Source organism: Sinocyclocheilus anshuiensis, unplaced genomic scaffold (genome assembly GCF_001515605.1).
Source record: "Sinocyclocheilus anshuiensis isolate Anshui unplaced genomic scaffold, SAMN03320099.WGS_v1.1 scaffold712, whole genome shotgun sequence".
Classification (NCBI taxonomy): Eukaryota; Metazoa; Chordata; class Actinopteri; order Cypriniformes; family Cyprinidae; genus Sinocyclocheilus; species Sinocyclocheilus anshuiensis.
Genome location: NW_015555749.1, coordinates 422,146 through 429,827, shown reverse-complemented (window position 1 = coordinate 429,827; position 7,682 = coordinate 422,146). Strand labels below are relative to the sequence as shown.

General features: G+C 36.6%; 1 long non-coding RNA gene across 1 annotated transcript in view; it reads right to left on the bottom strand.

The window, feature by feature from the left end:
- The window catches only part of LOC107673641 (uncharacterized), a 23,425-nt gene extending 16,230 nt beyond the window's left edge, over positions 1 to 7,195 (bottom strand). Inside the window, exons 1-2 of the long non-coding RNA XR_001632421.1 lie at positions 7,185 to 7,195; positions 6,723 to 6,728 (exon numbers count right to left, since the gene is read on the bottom strand). This is a non-coding gene — a long non-coding RNA (uncharacterized LOC107673641). The remainder of the gene's footprint in view (positions 1 to 6,722; positions 6,729 to 7,184) is intronic.
- Positions 7,196 to 7,682: the final 487 nt, after the last annotated feature.

Below are 7,682 nucleotides of genomic sequence, written 5' to 3'. Positions count from 1 at the left end.
ACGCCTCGTTTAAACACGCCCCCACATGTCTACGTCACTGTGTGGGAAGATTTGCTTAACACCGCCCAAATGTTCACGAAAAGAAAGAAGGCATAACTTTATTGTTGCTGCCGCTATGTTGTGAAGACGCTGTGTGTTTCGTTGCGAAAGCGGCATAGAGGAGAAACAATAATGTACAGTATGTGGAAAATAATGTGTTTTTTGAACCTTAAACCACATAAACACATTTCATTACACCAAATACACAAAATAATGTTCTTTTAGCAACATCATATGACCCCTTTAAATACATAATTATAAAATAATAATTATGTTATTATTATTTCTAATGCTACTTAGTGTTGAGTACCTTGTTGAGTACGAGTTGAGTCCTTAACCAAGTGAGTTTGAGGGAGACATTTATTATTGTCTTGTTATCTTAATTTTATGTTGTTACTTATTTTTTTAATTTTGGTGTTACACATAACGTGAACTCGACTGTACTTAGATGAAATACTGAGTTCAAAATATCAGAGTCCTTGTCAAGTTTGAAGACATATTTACCCGAGTTTGTGTCAAGTCCAAGTTCATTCAGAGTATCCCAACTGTACTACTAATACTAATAACAATTCTAAAAAAAATGACATTCAAATGGAAATCTGTCCTATATATCATTAATTCTTCATTAATTGAAATGTCCAGTAATGACTGGAAGAGTCAGTGTGTTGTAGTAACAATATTTTAATTGAAATAAGTAACACTGTACATCTGGAACAATACAATCAGTGATGGATATACAGATGCATTGAGATATACCAAGTATTTAACCTTAAAGTCAAAGGAAACATCTGGCTGTGGGATATACATTCAGAGTTATTCAAAAGTCCTAAGGTACAAATATAGGATTTTTCGAGAGGGTCATGTCCTACTGTCCCTCAAATCTATGCCGATGGCACAGTTGGTCTTTTCTAGAAATGTTCGTATCCTTGTACACCCACATGTTTTGTAGGTTATGTTTGTCTGTGGGCTTGATGTGTTGCACCATATGGGTCTGTCTCTCAACGGGAAGCCCACCACCTGATCCTCTCTTCTAGTAGAGCCGAGGTGGTGGTGGGGGAATGGGGGCTTATGGGAAGAATTTCCTCTATTTTCACACTTTTATTCTGCATTTGATTGTGTGCAAAAGTTGGTTAAATATTAATAATTTCCCCCTAAGAATATCTAATTAAATAATATAAAAATAAATCTGCTAATGTCATACTAACAAAGATACTGACTCTTTCCATTCACGGCAATCTTTTCCATAATGCTCCATTTTGTATAAATGCTATCATTAGGTTATAATTACACTCTCCCTGGTCTAATGTAGATTGCCACCTTTGCTCTCATGCTCGTAACCTCCTGGGATGGAGATGCTCTGGGGAAGTCATCTAACTAAATGTGATTAATAGAGTCCAGGTCCAGGAGGATAGGTGCAGGATGAAAAGTAGAGGGCATCGCAGTGTTCGCTATGCTAATCTGTCCTCCTCTACCCACAGTTCCCTTGGAATCCAACTTTTACACAGTGAGCAGCCTCACTTCGTCAGAAAGTCCATCCTTACAGCTTTTAAAACGCTGCATCCTTTACAGTAACTCTCACTGATGTCATTCCTACGTCTTTGTGATGTCACTTGTCCAATCAGGGTGAGGCATTTTTTTCATCAGTGTTATTGTGGGGTGTTTGGTTCCTTCTGCTCGGGAAGAAATCGCACAGGCGTAGGCTCCATTCCCTTGGTAGCAGCTCTACCGTGGTGGCTGACTGAGTTTGGACCTAATTAAGCTTTTTGAAGTAAATACTCTGCACTGTTGCATTCTAACTCCTGCTGCATTCGGGGCTTTTGTGCTTTTGTCCCCAGGCTGAAGAATGGCAGGCAGCTCACACTTTCATTAGATTCTCATTTGTTGATCTCCCCCACGAGCCCGTTCGCCGCCTGCCATTCATTGGAAGCGATTCCAAGGCTGTTTTTATGGTTAATTAAGACAGACGTATACAGTATAACAAGTGTTTATTAAAAAATGTCGGTCATTTAGAGAAGAGCTCTGGATATGTCTGCAGGCAGTTTGCAACAGTGTTATTTTAAAATGATTGAGATCTGTTGTAGTTTTTGTAGATATTTTGAATTAGTTTTTATTTTTATATTTTCTGTTTTCACTTTAATTTTAGTTAAAGTTTTGGTAACACTTTAGATTAGGGAACACTATTCACTATTAACTAGCATGGATATTTCTAGCATATTGGCTGTTTATTAGTACTTATAAAGCACATATTGATGCCTTATTCTGCATGACCATATACTAGACCACTTAGGCCGTGTGTCCACCAAAGCATGTTTGCCCTGCTGAAAACGCCAGGCTGCTGAAAACGCCTAGCTGTGAGCACTTAAGAGTGCCTCTGCGGCACAGGCCTTTTTTTTTTTTTGCTTTGGCTGCTATGATACAGAATATCTGCAGAAGTGTTACTAGTATCTGATTTCACAGATAGTTTATTTCTGAATATAAAAATGTCAACAATATAAAATACTTGCTCTGGCCATTTTTTTCAAAGATTTTGTTCCGTTGTTGTGCTTCTTGTTGTTGTCTGTTGCTGTTGTACAAGCAGGATGTGCTGGTTGGTCGGGGTGGAATTTGTCCCGCCCCTCCTCCACTGTGATTGGTTAGCTGACTAAAAAGTGATGAGTGCTTGAACATTCTTCAACTCTTGGTGCCGAGAAAAAAAACACCAAGTGTGCAGCACTCAGTATGAAATAAATGCTCATTGAAAAAATGCTCTAGCCTTAGGGGGGAAAAAACGCTTTGTTGGACACACAGGCTATCCTACCCCATTCCTAAACATAGTTACTACAACAACTAACTTACTTACTATCTATAAGCAGTGATATGGAGTTTATTAAAGGAAAACTCTTAATAGTTAATGTGTTCCCTAATCTAAAGTGTTAACTTTTTTTTTTTTTAAGTTAAAGCGATAGTTCCTAAACCTTTCTTCTGTGGAATGTAAAATAAGATATTTTGAAAAATTTTGGTAACCAAAGCAGACTCCTTGGACTTCTGTAGTATTTTATTTCTATATTGTGGAAGTCAATGGGGACCGACACCTGTTTTGATTACCAACATTCTTCAAAATATCTTCTTTGATGATGAACAAATGAGGAGGACTGTCACTGTAAGGCTTATTTTATTTTATTTGAATAATTTTTTATAGTTTTAGTTTAACTAAAATAACCCTGGTTCACTGTATTGGGTTTGTTTACTGGTCTGGTACGGCGTCGTGATACTCATACTGTGTGTTAAAGTACTTCAGCATGCCTTCTGGAACATAAAACAAAAAAGTTAAACACTTCTGGAGAATTAAAGGGGAAAAATGTATTGTAAATTATTATTATTATTATTATTATTTTTCGCTCAATAACAGGCAGGTTCATTAAGAGAGGGAAAACTTGGAGTTTGGAGTAGCACTAGTAGATACGTCAAGCCTAGTGGGATTATGAAAAGCTGTTCGTGTCTGTGCCTGGAGAGGATTATTCTAGTAATACAGTTGTTATGGTAATGATGAGCACACTCTATAATAAAGACCTCTGGGCTTCCGACCTGCGGCAAGGTGTGCTTCTAACTGATGCGCTGACTTATTGCTGTGTGCATATATGTGGATGCAGGCATGTAAAAATTGTGCTGCTTGTCTTTTTTCATGTTGATTCATTCTAATCCTGTCTGATTGGCTGATCCGCAGTCACATCTAAATTGCAGTCAAATCCTATGATAAATCAAAAGGCACCTCTAGACATGAGAAGTTAAATGTGCTCATTTATCTTCATTCACTTTAAACTGCATTGAATATGTAGGAACATTTTATATTGCACTCAACTCCATTGGATTAATTTGTTAGCCACTTTGTCCTGATTCTGAAAGGCAGTGAACCACATATAGCACACTTTTCCTCCCTCTTCAGTCGTTTTTTTTTGGGGGGGGGGTGATATGCAGCTTTGAAGATTATGTAGATTGTATATTAAACTGTTGAACTAATAAACTGTGATCAATGTGGACATCTTGACTCTGAAGGAGGTGTGTTAGGAAACTTTCATTTTGTTAATGGTAAGATGGCCAAATTTCTTATCTCTTCCTCTCTCTTAACCCACTCTCTCTCTCCCTCTGTTGCTTTCTCAGCTAAAACATCTTAGCTGGACATTCCTCACAGATGAGGGCCTTTGACACTGAATGGATGGGGAGGCATGGCCCCTTTATTAACCTCTCCCTTTTAGCAGAGCCAGTCTCTTCACACCAAGCCACTTCTCCTTATCGAACACACAGCACACTGGAGATTAAGGGCATAAAGAAGGAACGGACAGGCAGAGTGGATGTGAGCAACATGGGGTTGAATTAAGAAAGAGAGCCATTACTGCAGTTTGGGGTTCTTTTAGATGTCAAAATGTAAAAATTTTCTTATGCACTGTTCTTTCACATTTAAATTGAGAAGGTTCTCATACTTTTTTTTTTTATGTTTTACTGAAAAGCCTATAATGGGCTGTTAAATGGCAAGTTGCCTTTGTAACAACTTACTGCATATATTGTGCCCCACTAGTGATGCATTTTGTTACAAAAGGTCAACATATGTCTTATTTGTATTTATTTAATTTTTTTAACCGGACAGTAGCGGAGGAAATATTCTGAAACTGCTTTTTTTTGTAGCCAAAACTTTAAGGTACACAGACATTGACTTTCAAATATATTAACCAAAAATTAAAAGAAACATCTGTGATTTTGGGTCGGTAATATTTTATGATATTTTTGAAAAAAGTCTCTTATGCTCACTAAGGCTGTAAAATATTGGGAAATAATATTACAATTTAAAATGATTATTTCAAATTATTTTAAAATTAGGTAATGCATGTACACATGCATGTATTAACATAACAATAAATTATACATAATTACATGCAACTAACCCTAAACCAAACCCCCATCCTAACCCTAACCATATAGTATGTAGTTAATTAATATTACTCAGAACTTAAATGTGTAACGTAACAAGTACACCGTAAAATAACACAAAATTATTATTACAGTTTAAAAGTTTTCTATTTTAATGTATTTAAAAAATGTAATTTACCCTTATGATGGTAATTATTGTAGTCTTCAGTGTTACATGATCCTTGAGAAATCATTGTAATATGCTGATTTCGTGCTGGTGTGTGTGTGTTTATATAAAAACACACACACACACACACACACACACACACACACACCAGCACCAAATCAGCATATTACAATGATTTCTCAAGGATCATGTAACACTGAAGATTACAATAATTACCATCATAGAAGGCACACACACACACACACTCTCTCTCTCTCTCTCTCTCTCTCTGTCTGTAAAAGTCTGTAAAAATAGGACCCAAAAATACTGTTAATATGAAGGAATTTACCATATTTGCTAGTGTATTTTGAATTACGTGTTGTGTTTTAGAGTTAAAGGAAATATACCTAACTTCTGTAAACTTAACATATAATGTCCTGGCAGAAAAGTAACAGTACCTTTTCCTTTGTTCTGCAGATTTTTTCTTACAGCGTATTCATAAATGGAAAATAGAACAGTATGTTGTGTTTCTTTTTAGTATTAAAATCAAAAACATTTTTGATGAAGAAAACTACTATATAGTGAGAGATACTGACATTTAAATGGCAGTACCACTCTCGTTAAACTGTGATGTAGCTTTTGATGTAACTGGAATTTGAGAAAATACTTCAGTAAAATAGCGCAGACATAAACATCAGAGCAAATAGGTTTCTTTACTCCTCCGTACACTGAGGGATCTTCATGCTTCTGTCTTTTGTATCATATTACCCACACGCTGTGTTTGTAATCTCTGAACTAAACTAACAAGCCCAATAAAACAGTGGTTACTCTGCATCTGCACGTAATTAAGCTAATGATTGTTTAACAAACAAAATACAGCTAGAATCCAATGAAGATGATAGATGTGAAGGATTTGAATATGTAATTAACTCTCACTTCATGTTACAGTTGAAAGAGATGCATTTTATTGTTGTTGTTTTTAGCACTGAGCTGTTTGCTGACTGCTCAGCTTTCAGGAAGCCAGAACGCGAGAACCGTTAACCGGTATAGATTTAAACAAGGCTGTGTCTCATTTGTATTCCTGTTGCAGGCTCTCGCACACACATCCACGTACATACGCCTCACACTCGCTGCCTTATTTGACTCCCTGTTTCTGTCGGTTGATAAGCCTCTCGGCAGAGAAATACGCAAAATAATCTCTGATCGTGGCTCCCTTGCATATTCAAACATCACACGCTACTCTGCCGTTGCCATTAACGACGGAAAAAGAAATAACTGTCATTATGCAGAGCAGATTCCAAGGGATTTACTCCCTTTAAGAGTCTTTGATACCCCATTTGCATTTTGCATACTAAAATAGGTAAATTATAATCATTTGTTTCCGAAATGAAAATGTTTGTGCGAATTCCCCGTTTACCTCTAAACATCGCTCTGCGTGATTCACAGTCAGATGTGTTCAGTAGAAAAAAGCAGTGCTGAGCAGCCCCTGTCACACAAAATCTACATCATCTTACCCCTCAGGGAGATGTTCCTTTAAATACAGGAAAGCTATTGGTACATTTAAATACAAGTGAAGGAAAATAACCTGCATGCAGTAAGATGGAATTGTGGGTAGCATTAGCAAAACTGTGATGACCTTCCACTGCGCCATCAACATAGTTTTAACATAGACAACCTGAGCAAATGATCTTATAATGCCATTGTTCAATGAACTCTTCTCCGTTAGTCCACCGGACTTGGAAATATTGTGTGTAATAGTGAAGTAGATGTTAGCCATAACTATAATGTGTGAAAGATTTTCTGTTAAATATCAAGAGCACTTTATCTTAATTAGACCGCCAGTTCTGCACCCAGAAAACAGCTACTTCCCACACTTGCCAAAATCTATAATGCTATGTAAATGTCAGCTAATATGGGAGACGAGCATGCAGCTTAGCTCTTCAGTAAACCAAACAACCCTTTTTCTGTTGTGTATAACTATTTTTGTATGCATTCAGTGGTGTTTGTTTTGGAGAATGTGGTAACTGTCAGAACACGTGAAAGTTTTTTCTGACATTACTTGAGAGAACAGCCATTTATTTTCTGTCATGTTTCCAACAGGTCAGATGTAGTTTACCTATTTACCTTCTATACTGTGTATAGTCACCTTTTTGTCAACAAGTGCATGCTATTGAACAAGACAAAAGATGCAATCTGTCAATTTTCAAAGTCAATTTTTCACTCAGCTGGACAGAAATTAGTCAAGAAGTCAAAGCACTTGTCAATTCGCTAAATTTAATTCTAGATGGTCCGCTGAACATCCAAATAAGCTGTCTTTCACAAAAATTATTTTGTTGTTTTATTTAGAAAATGTACTCTCAAAATCAGTGTTTACAGGTGTGTACTGTGCTTATATAACATATTTGTGTTGGAAGCATACAGTAACAGTATAAGTATAGGCCTACAGTAGAGCCATTATTGTTAGAAGCCAGTGATTGTTGAACAGCTACTAATGGCCTTATTGTAATGGGCAATAAATTGTGAGGTTTGACCCTTTAAAGGGGTCATATGATGCTGCTAAAAAGAACATTATTTTGTGTATTTGGTGTAATGAAAT